The 24742-nt window shown below is 41.9% G+C and overlaps 1 protein-coding gene across 3 annotated transcripts in view; it reads left to right on the top strand.

The window, feature by feature from the left end:
- Window positions 1-209: 209 nt before the first annotated feature.
- Window positions 210-24742, top strand: part of lzts2a (leucine zipper, putative tumor suppressor 2a) — a 43474-nt gene continuing 18941 nt past the window's right edge. Inside the window, exons 1-2 of one of the 3 annotated variants that reach the window (XM_046070647.1) lie at window positions 210-480; window positions 18024-18124. The gene's annotated coding sequence lies outside the window, so the exon portion shown is untranslated. Of the gene's footprint in view, window positions 481-18023; window positions 18125-21760; window positions 22027-24742 lie in introns of those variants that run through there. The other 2 variants (XM_046070648.1, XM_046070646.1) reach the window with 2 other exon arrangements.

Below are 24742 nucleotides of genomic sequence, written 5' to 3'. Positions count from 1 at the left end.
TAAAACCAATATGCACCGGTAAAGAATAACTCTACTTTATTATCAATAGCTTACAATTAATACATAAACATCCCCTGGAGAAACTGCTTCATCGGTCGTTGCAGCACCCCCTTGCGGACCCCTATGCCTTTCCTTCTCCGGTCCTAAACCTTTTTGTTGTGGATCAGTAGTCGAGCCCCTGCTGGAGCAGAATGTCAGCCCGCCACGCAGAGCAGCAGACCGGACTGTGCCGGTGAGAGCACCAAACACACTCACCCTGGGCAGCAGCGGCGGATCATCAGCTGCGGGTGTACCGAGCTGCTGTGGACTTGGGTTTGGAAACAGGACTAGAGCGTAACTACAAAAAGAAAAGAAGAGCAGCTTTTTTAAAAGCCTGGTTGCTGTTTGAAAAAAAAGTTGTGTTCGCAAAGACAAGGCGACTAGATACTACGAAATAGGCTATTGCTGCACGGGCTGCTTGTAAAGAAGATCTTGCTTAAGGTGAGTAGACTACGCAGCGTGCAACAGTGATTTAGTCTGGGAAAGTCTGTTTTTTTTTTTTTTTTTTTTTTTTACAGGAGTAAAGTTATTGGCTTTGCTGTAAAGCTATCCCGTTATAGAAGAGAATGAGAGGAACTCATTTCATGATGTTGGCTAATTCGTGCAAACCTGTCCATAAACAAGCGTGGTTTATAGCCAAAAATGCGGGTTGATGATACAAAGTTATGGAGCTGATGGTGCTGCCCTTAAGAGCATGCATGACTTAGTCTGCATGATAAATTGGTTGCTGATAGTTTGACTTGACTGAGTGATTAAATCACTTGAGCAGTAATCTGTAGTTGATCCAGTTGAATACAGAGACTTAGTTTCCCACTGGTTTGCCAATTTATTGCACTGAATTCAGCTGTTTTTCCCTCAAGAACTGGTGTGTGTGTGTGTGTGTGTGTGTGTGTGTGTGTGTGTGTGTGTGTGTGTGTGTGAGGGAGGGAGGGAGAGAAAGAAAGAAAGAGGGAGAAGGGGTATGAGGGAGAGACACTGGAGAATAAGCATTGCTCTGTTGTCTCCATCCAGCTGTTTCAGTGAATGGGGTTTTGGCATGCCCCTTGCAACTCACAGACACACACTTGCAACTGCTTTTGCATACTACTTATCTTGTCTTTTCTCTCTTGATATCTGCGGCTGAGAGGATGAAGGAAACATGATGAAAAGGAAAGGTCACACAAAGAGAGAGAGACCTTAGTGTCAATTGTTTTATGCTCTCAGGGCCTACTTTTATATATGGATTAGTTAGTAGTTGAACTGGAAACGCCCAAGATCTTACTGGACAATAAATAATCCCCTGCAGGAGCATATATAAACGCTGAAGGAGCAGCAGCATGCCTCCTTCTCATCTGTGGTGAACACCCTCCCTGTAGCTGATTGATGGTGTGGAGGTCATGTTGTCACAGTAATAAGACTTTAGCCGAATGCTAAGATTAAGACAACCACACATGGATGCATGCACGCTGCAAACGTGGATTCGTATATGTTCTACACACACATGCTCCCTCCTCTCCTGCGCGGATGTTAACTTAGTGCACAGGCATCACGCCACCTCACTTGGAGACCCTATATCATCCTGCCCTGTCACCACAGCACATACAGAGAGGGAGAGAGGGAGAGAGAGAAGGGGGGGGGGGGGTATGGTGGTGGGAGGTGATAACCAAGCTGTCAGCTGATCAGGATTGGAGCTGCTAAGAAGGTGGACGGAGAGCAGGTAGGGGGAGGAGGGTGTAAAGCTGAGGGATCATTTTTATCACATGGCAGCCGAGCGAGAACATGACCAAAGTCATGGTCAATGTGTTTTGATGAGTCCTTTTTTTTTGCTCCTGCTTTGTATTTTCTGTCGAATAAACCAACTTCTCATCAACTCAGCTCATGTCTAACATTGAGTTAACAAATATGTGTGAGTCGAAACAAGAACACAGCCAGAGGCACAGTCACAGCTGATGCACATCTGCCAGTACTTGCTCTGAAGACGCTGCAACGTTAAGGACATGCCTACTGTTCAAAATGTCGCGGCATCTTTTGCAGCATAATATGCTCATTAGATAATCTCAGCTGAAAATAGCACAAAAATGCGCACACAGGGGCACATCTGTGCACTGGGGAGCACTCTTGCATAACAAAGGAAAATCCCACTTTAAACTGATATAGATCTATATGTATATAAAGAGAGAGAGAGAGAGAAATCAAATCCACACATGTGATTCTCAATTAGCAAAATGCCTCTTAAGCCATCTGGGAGTGAAATGATGACGGGCTGCCACTTCATTTCGCTGCAGCGACAGTGTTGATGTTGAGTGGTGGATATAATTAAAAGCATGCAAGTAGCATTTCGGTATTTAATTCATTGTCACCCATCATGCTGTAACTTGGGGTCTATCTAAAAGCCTTACACAACAGAAACACTTCACACTGGTCTTATTAAAGGCCACGTAATACTGAGTGTTCATGTGAACAGTCCTGTGTTCTTTGAGGGAAAAGAAGCTCAAGGAGATATGTTTTCTCAGTTTTGCTTTCTCCGTAACCCATTTCATGTCTAAAGTTACATGTCAGACAAGCAGGTCTGTTTGATGCTATGTTACAGTTCAGTGTCACCTGTGTAGTTTCGGTTTTGTTTCTAGATACAGTTTGTGGGAGTAATGTTAGTTCTGACATCCAGCTTTCCTTCGGATTCCCCTCAGCTGTAATGTGTCTAACAGCGGGTGCATCATTGAGATTCCGTCAGAGTTTCTCATTGTCAGCCCATTAAAACGGGACAAGAGCAAGAGCACAGCAGGGGAGAGACAATCTGTCCATCAGACTCTCCCTCACACACACACACACACACACATACACACAATGACTAACCCTGTATGTGGGACCATAATTAGTGGCTGCCTGGGCTTGCGGTGACCTTTCTTTTCCTGCTTTTAAAGGCCCGTCAAGTCATTGACCGAGATATTATACAACAGATTAATTATTTGCTACTGACAAGTTTCAAATATACAGTATTCTGTAGCTGTAACTTTTTACATGAAGCGCACACACACACACCCACACACACACACACGTGAGTCACTTGTAGATGAATTCCATTGACTTGCATTGCAGAGATTTTACTGTGGCCACAAATAAACAAAGCAACATTCCTCTTGTAGAAAACACTGACAGATTGGAGGAGGAGATGGTTCCTCTTACATCAGCTATTGAATATTTCCAAATAAATACCCTCTTAGCTTTAAAATGCTTCCAGAATTCAGCATTTAGCATTTCTCGTGTAACATTGATGTCCGCGCTCGTAAAGGAGAGAGAAACTGTTAACGTAAACATATTCCTTCTAAACTGCGAAGCATAAGCATTATTTTGTTTTGTGGACCTGAATGGAACTTGATTGCCTAAATACTTACTCAGGCGTCATACAGAGCCATTTATCTCATTGTTGTGTACGTTTCAGTTACCAGAGGAAATTATTTATTACACCACATGATGATTTTTAATTTCCAACATTGGGTTGTTTTACTCAGTGTTAAATTACAGCCTGTTATGAAACAGCATCAAGAAATATGTCTTAATTTTTGTTAGTTCCACTTTTTGACTTTCCTTGATAGTCTACACAAACACAAACAACGGCTTCATTAACTGTTTTGACTGTGAAATTATAGATTTTAGATCAATTTAAGAGGCCCAACTGCTGAAAACATGTAATATAACTTAATTTCCTCATTAAATATTTAAGCACATCTGAGGAATCTTTTCCAGAGATAACACGTTTAGATCGAGTTATTGATAGGTCAACTCATAGTGAAATCAGTGAATTCTTAAGCTGATGATACACGGGGCAACTTTTTGAGCAATGTTGCTGGGCAATCTTGCTAGTGGAAAGACTGACTATGTTTTGAACAGATAGCGACGGTGCGGGGCGGGTGGCGGAGTGGTGGGGGAAGGGGATTACGGTAGTTATCTTTACTCATTGCCATTGACGGCAACATTGCCCTGCACGATTGCTCTAAAAGTTGCTCTGTGTATCATCAGCTTTACAGTAATGTTGCACTGGGAAATGTAGTCAGTGGGCAAAACCCCCAACAAGTGACATGTGGTGATTGTTTCCTGCAAACACATGGATGCACAAACTGTCCCAGCCTCTACTACAATTCCTTCCTGTTGAATTAATGTTATTTGAAACCATTGCAAGAATGAACACAGCCTTAAACGAGATAGAACGAGGACTTTTTGCATTTCCGACCCTGTATAACATGAAAGACAGCTGAGCTGTTTCAGCTTTACAAGGCGCTTTGTTAATCTCACAAATCTCTCAAAATGAATGAAAGAAGTGTTTACACTCTGACATTTTAAATCCAGGTTATTCAGACCCTAACATTATGCAGACTGTCCAATTACTAATAGAAAGACATTTCATTAGGTGAGTGATTGCAGTGAGGCCATCACTTGTGTACTGACCAGGTTTGTGCAGTGCAATTAATCTCAAATACAGTCATCTCTGCCATGAATAGAAAAAAGGAAGGAGGACCGAGAAGGCTTTTTTGAGAGAGTTTAATGCTAATTAGTAAATGTTTTATGCTAACACGCTAAACTAAGATAGTGAACCTCTAAACGTTAGCATTTAGCTCAAAGCACTGCTGGGCCTTAGCATGTCTTATCTATAACTTAAACTATCTAACTGAAGAGGAATATGGAGCTACAGTATGGGACCTCACCCAGACATCTGCCTATTCATCATCCCCAAGGTGTGGCTGTACTGACTTGGGTGGACTTCTTCTGTCATCGTCAGGCTGTCCTCAGTCTCAGCCTGTCATTACCCCCGTTGGCAGAAAACACCCAAATGCAGCCATAAAATACCCCGTGAACTCGCACATTGCTGGTCTGTTATAATGCTTTTGCAGAGCCTTTTTCAACCTGAAAGGAGACTCAAAATGTCTTTTTTTGTTGTTGTTGTTTCTTTTTGCATAAGTAGATTGCAAATCAATTAAATTATTGTTGGAATCTGATAGCTGAAATGGCAGGCACAGATGGGCTCTGAAAGCCATTACAGTCTGTAAGAAGAGACAGAATCAATGCAAAGTGGAATAAGTATAATGGACATTAGTATGCAGAGCTCTGGCATAGATCACATAGAACCAGGAGTGTTGAAGTCTGCTAACTGCTCCAGTTGGAGCTATCTAGTTTCAGGAGCAGGACCACCTTAATCATGCCACATCCGGCTTTCCTGTAAATACCCACCTAACCCTGCACCCCTCCTTCCCTACTCATCTCTCCTGTGTCTCTTCTGTCTCCCCCTTCCTCTCCTTCCTCGTCTCTGTTGAGTCCTGAAGGGGGTCTGTTGTTCCCGGGTTCTACTGCAGATTCCCCTCTGAATTTTCCCCACGGTGCAGCAGCAAACCAAACAAATACAAGCGAGTTCCGGCCTGGCACACAATATTTTTGGTTTTGTTAATAAATAGTTTAAACGCATCTTGTTGATGGCGTTGTCCTTGCTAGTGAAACATCCATTAGAAGGCCGATCAAACTGTGTTTCTCAAAATACATTTGTTTGTTCACCGCGTCTCAAGGATAACCTAGAAAAACATCTATTACTCACTGAAATTACAGTTTGAAGCTCTGTTTATGTTACAATGCTCAAAAAATCACAGGTATTATGTAAGTAGATATCAACCTTGGAAGTGTACAAATGCAGCAGCTGTCCTGTGTGCCAAGTATGAGCACCATCATGACATGACATGGAAACAGTTTTCATCCATTTGAGCAAAGCACTCCTTCTCGACTTCCGAGGAGAAGCTAAAGTGGCCTCATATGTCACAAAGCGTCACTGCACTGCTGTCAGGAAGTTGATGTACGAGGGCCGAAATGGCCAGTGCTGAAACAGCAGACCACACACACACACACCCACAGATACACACAAACACAAGATTGATGGATGAAACAAGTGTGATGTCCAGAATTGAGGCTCATTGCCTGGTAGCAGAGAAACGTGGCAGCATGCCTGGAGAAGACCAGCTGCAACAATATCTAGTATCTTTGAATTGTTCAGTCCAGAGACATTTTTCTTCTTCTAGCTTGCAATCGGAGAATAAATCCTCTGTCAGAGTTGAGCTTTCTATTTGACTAACAACCCAGCTTCCTTACAAGTGAGAAAGCCATTGATTAAGCTGCTTGTTGATTTGCCTCTATTGGAAACCTGATTTGTGCCAGCAAGGGAAGCAAAACATGAATTATTGATCTGGTTTAAAAGCTCATCGGATCCTGCTGGTTTGGTTTGGCTGTAATTTTAGAGAGGAGCCTCTCAGATTTGATTTTGTCTGTTTGTCTTTCTGATTCCTCAGATTTCTTTCTCAGCCCTTGTCTGAAACAAGTATCTCAGCAGAATTGAATCAGTGCAGAATGTTACAGCGGGGCACCTCTGAGATAATACCATAAGCAAAGATCTGTTGACACCCAGTTGTTTGGACATGTGTCTGATTTATAGATTAGATTTCCTCCACCCTCTTGGCCAGCTACTTCCCGTGTGTGTGTGTGTGTGTGTGTGTGTTTTACTCGGCGGAGTGAAGCCAGCTTGGAGGATGCATCTGCAAGATGACCCCTCGGCACAGTGCGTACCACACAGCGCCCCTCCCCCATTCCTGAATCAGCTGACTAGGCAGGGAAGTTTTACCCATGTGAAAGTGTTTACATCATGACCCCAATGTATCTCTGCATAAACTATGGGAACGATCCCTTCATTTTAATTGCTGACAGATGTTTCCCCCACTGTCGTTCATGCCTCCATTTCTTTCTTTCTCATACACACATGTTGGGCCCTAATGTTCCCAGAATTCTTCCGGGAATCTCTAGGATGCCGTCCCAGCCGTGGTCTCTGTAACATAACTCCCACCACCCTTTCATTTGAGCCAGCCCTCATCCCTCAGCGGCCCCATCGCACATGAATTGCCAGGACTCAGCTGGCCCTGAAGCTGTCCTGTGCAGACTTTAAACATAGCTGCAGTTTATGAAGTGATTCTGTCACTGGTTTCAGCTCCATTTCATTGGGACTTGGAATCAGACTGACGGAGCTGAATCCTGAAGGTGTTGTCCGCCTTTGTGTCGCATGGTCTTTGTCTGCTCTGCATTATCCTGCAGAGAATTGGTTATGGAGGATTGTGTACATCTGCTGAGTGAGATTTCTTGGAAATGAGAGACACAGTGCGGATAAAAAGATGAAGGACAAGGTTTGCCTTGTGGCTGATCAGCAGAAAAGTGATATCAAGTTCTTAGCATGAGATATACTCTGTGTGTGTGTGTGTGTGTGTGTGTGTATGCTCAGCTAAATTTTAAATACTAAACAATGAGTCCAGTGTGATTCTTTTACATGCACACATTCACAAGCCTCCCTCAGCTTCCCTCTGTGATGTGACATTCAAAAGATGTATTGTCAAAATAAGCCTTTGAGATTCATATTATTATTAATGGGCTGCATAGCCGTGAAGCTCACTGTGTTTGGGGTCTTGGCGTCCCCTACCCCCCACCCCTTTGGCCCAGACTTAGGACAGACAGAAGTAGGTCAAAGTTTAGTGGAGCGTCCTGTCTGAGCAGGAGGATTGGAGAGGTGGAGTAATAATCCATTCTGGACAAAAGTTGGGGTTGTCAAGTTGTGGATCGTCTACCAGTGGCTTATATAGACGGTTTCACACGCTGGTGATGATGTTAAGTTACTCTTTAAACTGTTAGATATTGAAATTTCGTATCATTTGGGCTCTCAAAGAAGAAGGAAGAAGAAGAGAGTATGCCAAACAAAGCAATCCTTTTCACAGCCTGGCACGTTGAAATATCGTTTTTATTCATGGAGCATATTACTCATTAGTGAGCGTTCATAAATCATTTACATTGAATACATTAATGACAACGAATACACTCTAATAACCCTGATTGTTTCATAATACCCTTGAAAAGTACAGCTAACACATTTTATTTAGACAAGAGCCTTCAGCTGTGTTAACAGGTTCTGTGAGGCTGTACTTGGGCTCAGCAGTGCTTTGAGCTAAATGCTGAAGCAGGTATGATGTTTACCATGTTCTTACGTAATTGATCATATTAGCATGCTAACATTTGCTAATGAGCACTAAAAGCAAGGTTCAGAAGAGGTCATTTTAACCTGAAACAGATCACATGAGATGATTCAGTGGCTGTGTGCTGTAATGCCTGATAGGCAGCCTGCTGTTATGAGGTCGCTCTGCTGACTTCGTTGACCTTTCTGAGCTAAACATACCTCAACAGATTAAGGTGTCTGGGTGTTTGGGTGTCGTGCAAGAGGGGACTGAGTTGAGGAGAGGTCAGACAGTCGGGTTAGAGTTGAGAAGAGAGGGCTGGAAGGGTGAGATTCACATGGGGGGAACTAGGCTTTTGTTTTTATTGCATCATAAAGTTTGAACACATGTTGTTACTTTAGCTCCACTTTTAGCAATCGATGCTAGAAAGGATCTGGAATATTTATAGTTTAGAGCTTTCAAAAAATCAGATGTTATTGTTGACATGAGGGTAAAGAAAAGCCTGAGGAAGGGACGCATATCGGCAATTACACCATGAATTGAAGCTCATCTAAATTTCAAACCTCCCTTCATAGTCAGCAGAGCGGGATTTGCTGGTGTGCGGAGTTTAAACGTAGCTGTGGTTTGCTGTCAAAGATCAAACAGATAGACTAAGGTGGAGACAGGGCGGTTTGGATGGGTAGCAGCGGTTGCGGATGCAGAGATGAACGTCTGAAATGAGGCCACTGTGATCCTGTCTCATTTACTATGCAGGGTTGGGAGGGGATTAGCCTCGCTTACATAACTCTGTCTCCCCCCCAACCAGCCCATCTCCCCCTTTCCCCCATCCCACACACTCTCTCCCTCTCTTGGCTTATTTGTTACTCCAGTAATTTGGATATCTTCTCTTAAGAGACAAGAGACAGAAGGAGACTAAAAATGGGGTTTCAGAGAGACCACAAGGAGGGGAGATGATGTAGGCGAGGGACAAAAATTCAGAAGGGACACGGAGTTGGAGGAGGACATGGAAAGCAAAAAGCTATTGAGAAAGAGAGTGAATGAAAAGTCTGCAGATAAAGGAAAAGAGGAAGCGGGAGAAAAAAGAGGGACAGGGGAGTGCTGGGGATGGATGAGATAGTCTATTTATAGTTTATCCCTGCTGTTGGGTTAGACCGCCTGGCCCAGCGCAGCACAGCTCAGCATCCATGTCAGTCTTCATGTCAGTCTCCATTAACTCTATATACACACACATATACAGTATAGGCTGTCACGAAAACGTGAGTACGCTGACCTTTGCGACTGAAGAACGAGTAAAAGATAATTACACAGTAACGGTGTGTGTGTGTGTGTGTGTGTTTGAGGCGCTGAGGTGCTAGAGTTAACCGTCAAACAGTGTCTGAAATAAATATGTTGTGAATGCTGTGGGTGAAATTGCGTGCCACTCAGCTCAGTGGGTGAAACCTTTTGAGGCAGTGAGCGACGTGATCAATTTAAAACACACACAAAATCAAACAGTGAACACACCCCAAAGTTGTTTTTGTTACAACATCTTCTCCCTGATTTTACTTGATCTTGTGAATAAATTAACTGTGCACAATCTCCCGTGTCCTTCAGGTTCTTTTTTGTTCTTAGATCATATTTGCATATCTGTGCTCTCTTTTTTTTTCTCCCAACCCGTCCTCTCACATACATACAGCAACAAGCACACGTGCAGGTGAATGCATGTGTTTCAGATTGAGAAACGTGTTCCCTCTACTACATTAAACTGTGGGCTTCCCTTCTGGCTGACTTGGATGACATCAGTGCACTTGTTTATTGTACCTACTGCAGGCAAAAGCACACACACTCACAAATACACATTACACAGGCAGAGGAAATGGCTCCTGCTTTAAACTAAATATAGGAGGTGTTCAGTTTTTCTGCAAATTACTATTTTTAGTTTATTTATGTATTCACCGTAGCAATGCTGGCTCAGGGTGATTTTCGTTTCATTTTCACACTGGTTTGGTCCAAAACAAAACAACTTGGTTTCGTACCTTAAGATGATAACACGAATTCTAAACACTGGTCATCTATATTTACTTGTGTTTTTGGTCGGAATATGGCTAAAACCAAAGGGATTTTTTGTTTTTATAATCAGCCTACGATGGGAAACGTTGTGGGATGATCAATGGGAAGTTATTAACTGTGAGCTGAAGGCTGCGAGGACTGGCCAGCTACTGGGTAAGTTCCTGGATGATTCATGGAACAGTCTTGTTGTTGCACAGGACCTCGTTTGTTTCTGCTGTTCCTGCTCCCGGCTCACCCTGCTCCAATAACACTTACTGCGGCCGTTGCAGAGGACACACATATGCAGACACACATTTGTGAACACACATAAATGCAAGCATTCACAACATGTACATGTGCAGGCATCTGCACGCTTGCAGAGAGCCAGACAATAATCACTTTTATGCTGTCACTCCTGCCATGTAGTGTAGCACAATTTTGAGATCCGTGTACTTAATTTAAGTAAATCCATTTTATGCCACTTTATCCTTCTACTCCATGACACTTCAGAAGAAAATATTGTACTTGCACTACATCTATCTGGCAGCTACAGTTGGACCTATTACTTACTTTTCAGATTCAGATTTAATATCACTAAAACATATGTTTATAAAATGCCAAGAAGGTCTTACTCGCAACTTATCAAATACTGCCTCTTGGTCACTGGCCGTACGCTTCAAACTATGACGCTGTAATGTCAGTTTTGCACATGCAGGGCTCCACGGTCAAGCAAGCAATAACAAATATGCCTTTAGAATTTCAAAGTAAAGCATGTTGAGAACATGTGCTTGTGAAACTGTCGCAGTTGTTTAGGAAAAGATTATGGTTTGGGTTAAAATAAGTACTTATATAAGTTGTGTTATGTAACTTAAGTATTGGTTTCAGATGAGAAACGAATAGAGGTCTTCTTGTCCTGTGTTTGACCCATCCAACCTCCTCCCTTTAGTAGAATTTTGAATACAGGACTTTTGATTGTAGTGGAGTATTTATGCAAAGATGCACCGTCAGCAGTGGTTTCCATGTGTTCTTGTGACAGCACCAACCAGTGTGGGGTAGTCATGGGTGGTGAAACATGCAGCCACCGGGAAGTGTGGTAGGTGCTGTTTGTCTCTTTTCAGCTTTCTCCGTGTTTAACTTCAATGTACAGTTCAAGTGCAGCCAGATGTAGACAGGTGTTTCAGTGTGTTTCTGTGAAGTATGTGCCGATCTTTTGTCTGTCATCTACCACATGTTCTAAGCAATTCCATATACAATGTTCCAACTCCTTTATGCTGAGAAAGAGGGAATCTGTGCATAGAAATGTATTTGAAATAATTGAAGAAAAGCTAAAGACAGAGAGAATAACATGAGAGGAGACAGAGTGTGTGAATGAAAGGAGATTAATCACATCCTCCAGACGGACAAATTGTTAGAACAACAGGGGCAGGCTGATGGAACTGGAGACAGACAAAAGCCAAGACAAAGCTTTTGGCTCCAGCTGCGGTTGAAGCGCTGAAAAGGCAAATGAAAACTTTCCTACAGTCTTTTTTTCTCATTTGTTAATATCCCCTTCTCCTTATTTCCTCTATCCAGTCTCCTCCTGCCCACGTCTCACAGTTACCCCACAGAAGACGCTCATTAGTCATCAGCTGTCTGTGAACATACAAGATCATCCTTTTTTTTCTAGTAAGATTTTCATACTAGAGTTTGATTGTGTTCAGCTGTGGCCGAGCTTCAGCTGCTGCGCTTAAGATCGGTTACAGAGATAGATTTGACCGACCGCTGCTGACCTCCACTCTCAGCCCGATCTCATGTCATCTCATCTAATCTGGCCACCAAGGAGGATGACTTAAGATCTGAAATCTTAGAGGAACATTACAGGGTGGAGAGAGAGGAGAGTTAGAGGAGGAGTGTATCGATTTAGCTGTTTCACTTCAGGGAGGATTGAGTACTGAACGTGATGAGGTCATTCTCCTCTGGCAGTCCATTTTGTGTTACTCTATACATTTCAGAAGGAAATATGTAAATTTTATATTTATCTGACAGCTCTAGTTACTTTTCAGTTTAAGATTTTACATTAAAAAACACTTGTTTAGTTTATAAGCAGAGGTTTCTTTTTGGCTTGTGACCCTTGGGGTCTCTTGTCACATTTTCATGTGTCTAAGAGTGATTTCCCCTCTAAACTTCTCAGATGGTTTCATTTCAATAACTGCTCATGACTGTGCTCTGGTTTTATTTCATGCTTTTCTTCTAGGTTTACATTGCTGGATTAAGGTGAAAGAGATTCTTTATGGAATACTTTAGAACAAAGATGGAGGGCCCCATCTTGTACAGGAGGTTTTAAGATCATTATTTTTATTATTATTTCTTCTATAACTTCTATTATTTGTTCTAAGGTTTAGGGTCCCAGAACATCAAATCAGTTTTAATTGAGTGCTGCCATCATTACAGTTGCCAGACTTAGACGGGCTGCCCTCTAGTGAACAGTACTGGATCTACACCGAGCCTGACCTGAGCTCCTTGATCAGAACTGTGCAAACTAACAGGACTGGAGTTTAATATATACAGCAGATAGATCTATCAGTGCAGCTTGGGCAAATGCAGTTCCCATTGTGTTTTTTTCCTTAACCTTTAAGATGAATGGCCCTCATTAATCATGATCATTTGTCTTCAGCTGTAAGTCTAGAGGTCAGTGATTAAACATTGTTCTCTGTAACGTCGCCAGCTCTCTCTCTCTCTCTCTCTGTCTTCGTCTCCCTCGCTCAGAGGATCAGAGGGAGAGTTGCATTACGCCGCTGCTCTGCTCTGCTTTTCGTGGCTCTGATGTTGTCTGCCACCAAATCCCTGCTGAATAAAAGTCAGAAATTGAAGCAGCAAATCATGTTTTATGTATGTGTGCTTACACAATGAAAGCAGGCTGGAAAGTGGGCCAAACATCACACAAGGCACATTATGGCAACAAAGCAGCTTTCCACTTTCTTGGAAAAACGACAGCGGCGGTGCCAGGCACAGAACACTATATGAGTGTTAGGTTAATGACAGCAAAAATGGAAAGAGAGATACATAGAAATTGCATTATCTGACTGCTCTGTTCAGTCAGGTAAAACACTTTTGCTATTCCCATTGATTCTATTCTGGTGTAGAAACTGGTGTAGTGCTGTTGACTTGTCAGCTCCATAATTTAACAGAAATGTCTGGGGATGAGCGATATGACAATTTATACTGTGAGAGTATAGCAATTTTTCAGTTTATACTGGGCTAGCTTTCACTTAAATGTCTCTGGTTGTATTAATCAAGTGTCAGGTGATTATTTTGTTGATTATTGATTAATGGTTTGATTTATAGAATGTCAGAAAGTTGCGGAAAATGCACAAATAACAATTTCCCAAAGCCCACTTGACTTCTTCGGATTGCCATTTGAGAAGCAGCAACCAGAGAATTTTGGGCATTTATGCTTGAAAAACAGCATTTTTCTGTTGATCAGTTGATTGTTTCAATTCTCTAATTGGTTATTGTGGGCAAATCACTGAGAAGATTTACTATTGCATTTAGTTTTGGCTTTAATGTGATGAAGTATCGTGATTTATGTGGCATGTAATTCAGTGGATTATTCTTACATTTTACAAACAAAACGCTAACAATTGACCAAATAATCAAGATGATTGTTGGTGGATTAGTTGAAAATAGACAATATGTTTAGTTGCAGCCCTATTTATTTGATCTTTTAACAGTTTATCATAAAATGCACTATAGAACTATATGCAGTATTGATTTGGCAGTCTAAAAAGACATATACCAACATTTCACCCCAAATGCCCACCCTTAGATATGTCTAAAATTTGTGTTCACATGTGTGACGTGTTTTAGGACTGAGCTTAACTCATTCATTCTGCAAGAGTCACCTTGGCACAGATTTAGCCACGCCTTTTGTGTGACGGAAGCTACTTTCTCCTTCACTCATCCCTTATTAGAACGGCACTGAAACACAGCAGAGACTTGGACTAACCAATATAACATTGGAGGCACTGTGATGTGTGTGATGTGTGTGATTAACAGCGTGAACCCAAGGCACACAGGCCGCATAACCTTAATAATACCATCAGAGGAAGTTAGTACTGCAGCACCCTGTAGGAGTGCAATCCTTAATCATAGTGTCAATGTACTCACATAAAGTGGGGTCCCTGCAGAGAAGACATATGCTACTAGAGATGTAATCTATCTACCAGTGATCTAAACGATTAATAATCTATATCTAATCTGCACCTATGGGTTCAGATCAGCCCATCATACAGGTTGAGATGTCATTTCCTGATTAGAGATCATCTAGAGCGCATTGAAAGGAGGCGTGTGTGTTTGTGTCTCTTGGCCTTGAAGTGGGTTATATGAAAATGAAAACATGTAAAACTGACAACAAGCAGGCCAGGGAAAATCAGTTTTGTTTTCTTTAGTGATTATTTTTGCTGTGATGCAAAGACGATACCAGTGGAAACACTGTCGCGCCTTTTCGCTTTGAAAGTACAGTGGCCCTTGTGCTGCGGTCCGGCCACACAGACAGCTCTTTTCTTCCTCTTTGGATGTTTTGGCAGCATCTTTACCGGTGTACTGTGCTGATTGCAAAACAGTGTCACCACATCAGCGTAATGCCGCAGCTGCAGTTACAAATGACAGAAATCCACAAAGTGCAACGTTCGTTAAAAAATAGTGTTTACTATGAAGACACCTGTCAGTTTTGTTGAGAGCTGGAGGCAGGACCAAATTTGACAGTGGCGGTTGCCTCTTAATGCTCTATGCAGGAAAACCCTACAATGGATTGGCATGCAATTTTGTTGACATTCATGGTTCTCTGGGGGTGAATCCTTCTGACTTTGGTAGTCACCACCATGAGGTTCCCATCTGTCGTTTTGAGTGAAAACAACTAACTTAACCCCCACCCTGTTAGCTCACCAATATCACCCCCAACTCTGTGTCCCTTAGGGAAGACCCTGACCATCTGTCCTCCTGGGGGCTCCCTGTCAGGACAGACTGCTGTCTTTACCCCATGCTCAGCTGCAGATGATTGCGCTTTGTCTCACTGGTGTTCACAGTAACAACTACAAGTCACGCAGCTTCAAATCAGACCGCAGATGGCTGAAACACAATAATCATCAAATGGCAGAAATCCCAGATCCTGATTGCCACTTTAATCAGTCGTACCTCGGCCTAAAGCCTAACTGACCACTAGATTTCTTGGAAATCAATTCATACTGTAAATTTGTGAGACCGACACATGATTTCAATTCATGTTTGCTCCATATTGCTATTTGAGCTTCTTAAAAACATCAGCTACATCAGAGATATCAAGAAATCTAAAGGTTAATCAATAATCATGTTTTATGGGATAATTTGTCAGAATGAAATGGATTACATTGATTTATAGGAATGGGGATTGTTAATTTTTATTGATATTGATACCCTTATTGAGACTGCTTAATGATCCGATTCTTTTATCAATACTACTATCAACACACTTTACTATTATTTGATGATGGTTATTTGGTAAGACCTGACCCAAAGGGCCTGAGGTAGGCCTGCACAGTTTGAGGGTGCGATAACATTGTTATAACAAATTTTGCAGTGTGCATATTAACTGCCTGGTTGTTTTTAATTTAATTATAGGATTATACTTTAATATTTTAAATACAGCTAAATGTTGCAGCAAAGTCACTATACAAATCTCAATATTTGACATCACAATAGTGAGTGATGTTTAGAAAGAATAAAAACCTTTCTTATATTCAGTCTATGATAAAAACTCATACATCAGTCTGTGTCAGTCCCTACTCTTTCGCTGCTGCCTCCTCCTCCTCCTCCTCTCTGCTGTTATTCACTGCCTGCAGGTAACATTACCTGGTCAAAGGAGGAGCGACTGGTTTATCTCAGCCAGCAGCTGAGTTTTCAACAATGTGCCAAGATTTTAGGGCTGACAAGGATCATACCATTTTGTCGATATGGGTGTGCTCAACGTCTGATTTTACATAGAACTACCAGAGAGAAAAGGGTCAACAATAAGAATCTGGAATACTGGAAAGGTACAGTGTAAGTTACAGTGACTACTAGTGAGCTACCATGTGTTACACCCCCTCCGCACAAAAAACCAGCACATAATTTGCCTAACGTTATCAGTGACTCCTGTGTCAGGGACAGACCTACCAGATTTTAAGACTACTGAGCAGTCTAACATTATGCTCCAGACAGACAGCTTTATATTTAGCTTGTTTTTAACATTTGGTTTTAATATTTGGAAGCTCAAGGCATAACGTTACATTATAGGACCCGCTAGTGTTGATGGCAGTATTGATAAGCTTATTAATTTTGGGGTTTTAAGAAATTTCAGAACCGGGTCCTTTTAGAACCGGGTATCGATCCCCATCCCTACTGATTTAGTTTAAAAGGTTTTACATTATGTTATGCTTTCCAAATTAAATTAGCACCCCACGACCCTGTATGCAGCATAAGCGGTTGACGATGGCTGGATTAAATTAGCATTCTTGTAGCATCTCTATAGCCGATGAAGTTTTGTGATGGGTGCTGGAGAAAAAGTTGAGTTCTTGACAATACTTTTTATTTGAGGGAAAATCTGTCCATATTGCTGCAGTCTGTGTGTTTGTGACAATAGGTGTGAAAGAGCCCAGTCAGCATCTGTTTGTGGCTCCTGAAAGCAGCTCTGAGGCTCGGCCTGGCAGCAGGGCGACGTGGCGGGACTGACCCCTGCACCGGGACACTGGGGCCAAAATCAATAGTTGTATCGTATCACTTATCAGACTGTAACAAGCAGACTGATTACCTCATCACCTGCTTGTGGAGAGAGTGGAAGGGTGGTGGAGAGGAAGCAAAGAGAAAAAGGGGGGTGAGATCGAAAGATAAAAAAGCATAAATTATAAAAGGGAGGGTGAAGGATCATTTTGGAGGAAAAAACATAAAACCCTCCAGTGTACAGATGGAAGAAAAGACCCCATGTTTTCTGTTATATTCAGAGGTGGCAATAGTGACAAAATCAAGCTTCACTATGTCACTACAGTCTGTACTGTGGCATATAATATATTTACACAAAAATATTTTGAGAAAATGAATACACAGAGGAATTCATCAACTTAAGCTAATTTAGGATATTACAAAACAACAAAAATCAATGCATCACCAAGCACCACTGCATTATTACCTTCTTTTCTTATAAAAACTGATAATAAAAAATATATAACCCTCATTTAGGAGAAGAAGAACACACAAAATCATATCATAGTAAAATCATAGTATCCATATATGTATGAAAATTTATAGCGGGGACATTGCGATTCATGGTCTGCGCCGCAACCACTCAGCGTCCCTTAATACCTAAAGCAGTTACAATTCATATTTTTATAATAATGTATCAAATGACGAGGTGAAAGGGACCGCTGGTATTGTTGAGCCTACAGAGAAATATCTCTCATGCAGCTCCCCTTGGCTATACGGAGCTTTATAGTGACTTTGAAATGATTGTTTAGCTGCCCTTAAATTTACAGTTATGGTTCCCTCTCACCACTCTCAGCATCAGTTTCGGCTTTAAAAACATGAACATACTCCAAAAACCCACTGCTTAGCACTAAACAGAAGACACAGTTAGCACCTAGCTGGTGAGCATAGTGGAGCATTTAGCAGCTAAAGAGTCAGTTATTTCTCTTAGGAGTTGGTAGAGACCAAAAACAGAGAGTGAAGATTGGCCTTCCATTTGTCAGATGAATCACAATGTTGCTCCATAACTGCTGGATATGTAAATAAGGAAGTGTTTGCTAACAAGTTCAACATATCAGCTTAAAAGGTGACAATATGTCAGTGCTGTGTTTATATGTTGTTACACAAAAAATCAGTTATTAAAATTTTAATATAATGTAAATTCTGCAAACATCAGTGTTATTTTGGGTAAACAGTTTAACATTAATTCTCTATGTTTTCCCTCAGAACAAAGTGCAGGAGAAGAGAGGAGCAAGTGATGAGAGCTCTTTGCCATTTCCCTTTCTGCCCCAGACCTCCAGGAGGAGCGCACTGGGTGTCACTCTGAGGTAAAGAACCACACACAAAAATAAAACACCCTCTGCAGACAAAACCCTTCTCTGACAGCGCTGACCTTCAGTATTTGCTGACTAAAGCATCCCCCACACTCCTACCTCTCTTTTTCTTTCTGTCTTTCTCTCTCCTTTCACTGTTGTTGTTGTTTTTCTCTCCTGCCTTTCGAGGAGCCATGGACATTGATCATTGTTCTGACTTGGTGGTGTGGGCTGGAGTTTGGAGGGATCCACGGTGGTCACTTTGTCACATGGACACACACACACACACATTTATGGTAATGGAGGTCTTGGCCTCCGTCTTTGAAGTGTCCGGTTAGGGATTGGTTTTGGAGATGGATGGCATTTGGAGTGTGTGACACAGGGGGGTGGAGGGAGGAGATGAGGGGTCAAGGGGTCAGGAATTTGGTGCTGAGCCTGTGTTGTTCCATACGGCAGCCGGGTGACAGCAAAGTCACGGAAGGTGTGTTTCATCTATTTACTTCTGCCACAAATCTAATTTTAGCTACACTCCCTCTTTCACAAAACTTAATATGGAACTCCTTTAAAATAATTTTGTTTGTTTCTTTCAGCCATGAGCAGCCTCACAACACTGACTCCTGACATGAGCCCCTTATCATTTCTATCAGCTCAAGGCCACACAGTAAAGGGCAGCGTTTTTGAGATATGTGGGGTGATAATAATGTGTGGTCAACACAGCAGCAGCTGTCTTCCTCTCTTCTTTCCACTGTCTCCGTTACAAATCTGCTGTCTCCTCTGCTCTCCGTCTTTCCTCTAGTCCAGCTCAGCCTGTCCCAGCCCAGCTGTCCCCTTCCTTCATTAGCTGTCCCACAACGATACCCACCGGCTGCTTAGGCAAGGTCACTTTCAAAATACAAAGGACTCTGTATAAGTCCTACTCACTTTGGTTTATACAGGTTTCTCACAAGGTAACGTTGCACTAATGATTATTTTTTTTTAACAATGGATAAAAAGACCAGACTCTACGGACTTAATTATTTAAATGCATATTTTGGAAGCATCAAACAATGGTTTGAGTTCCAGTGCAGCGAAAGTAAGTAATAACATTGTTAATAATGTGCTTCATTACAGGGAAATACAAAACCGTAATAATATGCCTTTTGAAGTATACATTTTACAAACACAAGCATGAAGCGAGCGGTCTGTTAGATGCTAACGACAAGCAGTAATTATTCTGAATGTGTCGGAACAATCAACAAGGAGACTGAACATTTTGTTAATTTATTTCAACACAGTATAACATTACACAAGTCTTGTTCAGAATACGAAAAAATAAAAAAAACTTTCAGCTTCACAAGAACAAATACTTGTGGACTTACCAAAACAAAGGTAGTTCCATGTTGCAACGATCCCCTGACACTTTCGTATTTATTTAAATTTAAATAAATGAAAAGTTTGTTGACTAAGACTCTTCTCAATGACTAACATTTAGGTTATTTGGGGGCAGCCCTAGATGTGAGTGAAATTTCAGAGAGCTGATAGACATTCTCTGCTGTGTGTGTGGTATGTTTCCACTTAATAAACAAGTTTAAACTCTTTCTCCCACTCTGTGCTGACTCATACGAGGGTTTAACATGTTAAACTGAACTGATACTCTCAGTTTTCCAAGTTACCCATTCGGAGGCTGAAATAGAAACTCTTGCTGACTCACAAACACACACACACGCACTTACTGTGAAACACGCATAAAAGACTCAAAAGCTTTCTGGTGTTTTATTTTCAGCACAGAGAGGTGGGCTGTGTTAATGGCAGTAAAGTGCCAAGTCAGAGAGCTGAAGTATACTCTCTTTTCACTTGTTATACCACTGTGGGACTCAGAGGGAGGTACAGAGAAGTTCCAGTAAAGAGAGAGAGAGAAGACACTCTCACACACGCGCGCGCGCGCACACACACACACTCCTCTAGCATTACTTTGCCCTGCTATTGGTTTTCCATGGAAGCAACACAACAATGAACCTAGTTAGTGATGTGTACCACATTGCTGAGCACTGTGTGTGATTAATAAATAGCATAGAGCTTAAACAGTTAGGAAATAAATCAAATAATGAATTGATGGGGGGAAAGGCCTAACTGAACAGTTTTCATCATCAAATAAGTGTTAACAGCTGCTAGCAGCTCTGTGTGGCTGTAGCCTACTTATAGGCACATCAGCATGCTAACATGTTCACGGTGACGATGCTAACATGCTGATGTATTCATGTTTATCATGTTAACTATCTTTGTTTAGCATGTTAGCATGCTAACATTTGTTAATTGACCCTTAGCTAAGCTACGCCCCGAATAAATAGCTGGCCAATCACAGCGCAGTATAGGACTCATTCTAACTGAGGTCCGACACTTTCATGGATGCGCTCCATTCACTCGAACGCAAAAGGAGTCGTTTTCTAGCTTTCAGTAACTAAGGGGGGTGGGGCTTAGCAAATGGTCAATTATCAGTTACATTTGAGGCTGATCGGGATGTCTTTAGATTTGCAGAAATTTGGTCATGAACCAAAGTAGCCTATTAGAAAAACTGAAATGAAAACCACGGATGTCAATCTCATGGTGGAGCTAGAGGAAAAGTCAGGGGATCACTAAAGTCATTGGGATTCATCCTCTGGGCACTGTGGATATCTTCCGTCTCAAAAGTTGAGATTTTTCAGTCTGCTGCACTGACCAACAGTCCTGCATTGCCATTCATTAAGCCATGCCATAAGTATTAAATGCCAAACATTTGGTGTTTCAAGCTTCACAAATGCGAGAATTTGCCGCTTTTCTTTATTTTCCATGATTTTAATATGTCCTCGGGGTCGGGGAAAAACACTTTGGGAACTTGTGATGAGCATTTTTACTTTTTACTGACACATACTAGATCATTGGTTCCCAACCAGGTTTCAGGTTAAATCTGAGGGCTCTATGGATTATTAAAAGGAATAAAATAAACAATCTCAATTTGCAGCCTTAATATAGCTACAGTATGCCTATCTCACTGTACACACATTTTTCTTTCCATCATCAGTCTCACAATCTCCAAACAAACAACTTCAACACATCACTCAAAACTGATTCATTTCCTGCTGTCTGTTACCTGCCAAATAATACCCATGCTCACCTTCATGTGCACAAGAGAGCATGTGGAGTGCGCAAGCACAAAGATGAGCGGAAACATGTTATGTAACTTATCCAATATGAGTGAATTGACCCACAGCCTTCCCTCTGTAGCGGTTGCAGCTCTTGATGTAGTCAGTGTTTGATAATTGCACAATTGGGTCTAACAGCATTGTTATTTAGCCAAAGGATAAATGCTTTCACACAGATCCACCAAACAGAAACAGTGGACACAATTTCTAAAAATGTTGTATCTGACGCAGGATTGTATTGATGCAGAGAATATGGGTGAAAGAGAAGGGGATGGATGAAGCTCAGGCTAAAAAGACAGGGGGAGGAGAGTTGTGTGTGTGTGTGTGTGTGTGTGTGTGTGTGTGTGTGTGTGCTAACAGAGGGAAACTAGAGGCAGGGGGGCTGGTAGACAAAAGTGAGAGAGGGGAGGGAAGGAATGAGGAGCGGGGGCGGTGCTAAGGCAGACAGCAGGGAAGGAAAGCTGAGAAGAGGAACAGTGGCGTGAAGTGAGAAGAGAGAGGAGGAGGAGAGGACAGGGCAGGAAAATAAGGGGGCTTCCATTTGAAAGTCCTCGTGTCGGGATATGAAGTCCTGGTGCCGCGCAGAGGCAACGGCAGGAAGCACGGCAGGAAGCTGGAGTATTGTAGAGGAGAGGTAGACGACGAGGTAAAAAGAAGAATAGATGTGTAGAATCTGAGCCAACAGAGACTGGAGTGATTGTTCTTTTTTTTCCTTCCAAGAGAGACAAGTGGAGGCAGCGATGCAGGGCTCTCACTGGGGTGAGTGTGGAGGGAGAAACAGATTGTGTTGTGCATGTATCTGCATAAGTTTGTGTGTGTGTGTGTGTGTGTGAGTGAGAGTGTGTGAAAATTAAATTCTCTAAACTCAGGCTCTCTATACCCTGCTCTTTATTCCAGTTAGGCTTTGTTTACATAAAGTCAAATTTGCCTGAGGAAACTTTGTGTTCATGATCACCTTGAGTCAGTGTGAATCCACTTCAGAGACTGTCAATTGCGAAAATGCCAATAATGGAAGATGTGTCACGGAAAGAGTTTGAGACAAAAGTTGCTTGGCAGGCCCATTCCACATGGAAACACTGATTTTAACAGGATTGGAAACTAGTTCAGGAATGCCAGTGAAGGCCAAAAAGTTGGCGAGGACTTTTAAATCTGGATACACTGTTCAATACAATGTTCAAATAATATACATATATAAAGAATCCCTGGAAAACTTGGTTTTTAGTCATTTTGACTGGGATTGAAGGCAGCTGGTTGATGATTCAGAGCTAACATTGACTTTAGGTTAGTTTTCTGAAGTGGTGTTTGCTGTATCTGCTCTAAATGACCCTGGAGACGCTCGGCCTGCAGAAGCAGGAACAAACAGACCCTGTAGCTTAGATTTGTTGAGGTGGGATGATGACTTTTCGGTGGTGTGTGAGCCCAGTTTTTCTAATCCTGACCGTAGGTAATCTGCTCATTACAGACTGTTGGGGTATCGATTTGAAATTTCAGCCTTTGGAAAAGCTGTTCTACCCTCTGGACAGTTGGCCTAGAGGAGGAGGAAGGAGGAGGAGGAAGGTGTTATTCAATCTTTCTGCACACACACTCACTTTGAAGATCATGAGGCAGCATATATATATTTCTACCAGACAATTAGGCTATATCTAAGAAACGTGACCTCTACAAAACATGTTTTTATCCTGAAGATTCAACGGGTATCTTTGTGTTTCTTTTGATGACAAAGCACTCTGGGAGACACAGGCTGCTGTTGTTTCTCTTCTGTCTTTCCTACGCGTGTAATTACAAGACTCCTTTTGTGCCCTGGGCCACATATTGTAGTTTCTTATCAAGTTTGTTATGGCCCAAGAGTGATGTGTCAGCAGATGTGTTTATAGTCAGAGCGGTTTGAAGGCCGTCCATTCAGTCAACTATTTGTAGTAGCTGTCTGTTTGACCTGTGTCATGTTAAGGTTTTATTTGAGTGAACGCTGGAGAGAAGACTGTAATTACCATGACTGGATTTTGGCAGGGTTAGAAGAAGCATGACGTTTTACTCCATAAACACAGCGGCTGTAAACGGGCAGGTGTTGAGACGCAAACGCAGACGTAAAGTTTAGCTCGAGGGAAGGGAGAGTGGCCAAAGAGATTGAGAAGATGGGTTACCTCATCTCTTCTGAACAAAACAAATGAGGTAAATGTGTGTCACATGTTGCAGGTTACATACGTAACCCTTTCCAGCCGTGTTGACTCATGCCTCCTCTGTGTGTGTGTGTGTGTGTGTGTGTGTGTGTATGTACAGTATCAAAATATAGTAAAGTAGCTCCAAATAAAAGGAAGTGAGAGATTGATATGTTCCTTCTTTGTTTTCCCCCCTTTCATTCTCTTCCTATTGGGGTTAGGTTCTGATAGCTGGTTCCATTTTGGATCCAGTTCCAAGTAGAAAAAACAAATCCTTGATTGAATCTCTCATTCACAATTTCTCTTAGATAGTTTCTTGTCCCTCTTCCTCGCACTACAACTTTAAGTTGAGAGAACGACAAGTTCCTTGCTCCATCCATAATGTTAAAGTAAGAACTCATGGCATTTTTGATAACTAGAGAAGTATGAGTTCACGTACATTTCGTTGATATTGCTGAATGAAAAAGTAGAATTAATATTACTTCCATTGTGTTGTTTTTACTTCTTAGCTGTAGTATGGCCCCCCAGTGATGAGCAAATACTGTATTCCCTTGCAACAAGGGGAAAAATATGTCAGGACAATGGTTTATGAACATCACACAGTAGTGACAACATATGTCCTGCACCCTTTCAGCACAGCAGAATCTCTGTGGTGTAGGTGAACAAAAAGCAGTCCATATTTTTGCAACTAAAATGTCTTGCCAACAAACACAATACCAAAAAAAAAAATTCAGATTCAATTCTACTTCCTATTCTTTGCTGCCTTATTTTCCTGGGATCCCGTCGAGCTAAATGTCATGCCAGGTATTTATGTAAAGCCTCTAGTTGAGAAGCATGGTGGAACGCTGAAGGAGGGAGACTGAGAGAGAGGGGGAGACAGAAACACAGGAAGACCGAGAGACAGCAAGAGATTAGAAGTCGGCCTGGCTTCTGTTCAGTTTGCTGAATGTGTGTTTTCCACGCCAGTCTCTGTCCCCCCTCCATCTTTCTCGAGTTTACAGCGGCACGGACAGTATGTCTGAATACTTCTTTGCCATGTCAGATATTTTCTCAGATGAGAGGAAGTGAATTATACATCGAGGCTGGCACAGTAAAACTGAGGCGTCGCTGCTTATGTAATAGCTGCTGTGGAACTCATTTGCATGGCTGTGTTAGTAGCACTGTGTGTGTGTGTGTGTGTGTGTGTGTGTGTGCATTATATTCTTAGCCTTAGCCATTATCAGTGATTTCACACTAAAGCTGGGACACCTTTGTTGAGCCATTTCATATGTTGTGGCGTACTATTCCTTACTGAAGGAATACGAACAAGTATTAAGTAA

This window comes from Micropterus dolomieu, linkage group LG15 (assembly GCF_021292245.1).
Source record: "Micropterus dolomieu isolate WLL.071019.BEF.003 ecotype Adirondacks linkage group LG15, ASM2129224v1, whole genome shotgun sequence".
Lineage (NCBI taxonomy): Eukaryota > Metazoa > Chordata > Actinopteri > Centrarchiformes > Centrarchidae > Micropterus > Micropterus dolomieu.
The sequence above is the reverse complement of the archived record's forward strand: the minus strand, read 5'-3'. Positions and strand labels throughout refer to the sequence as shown.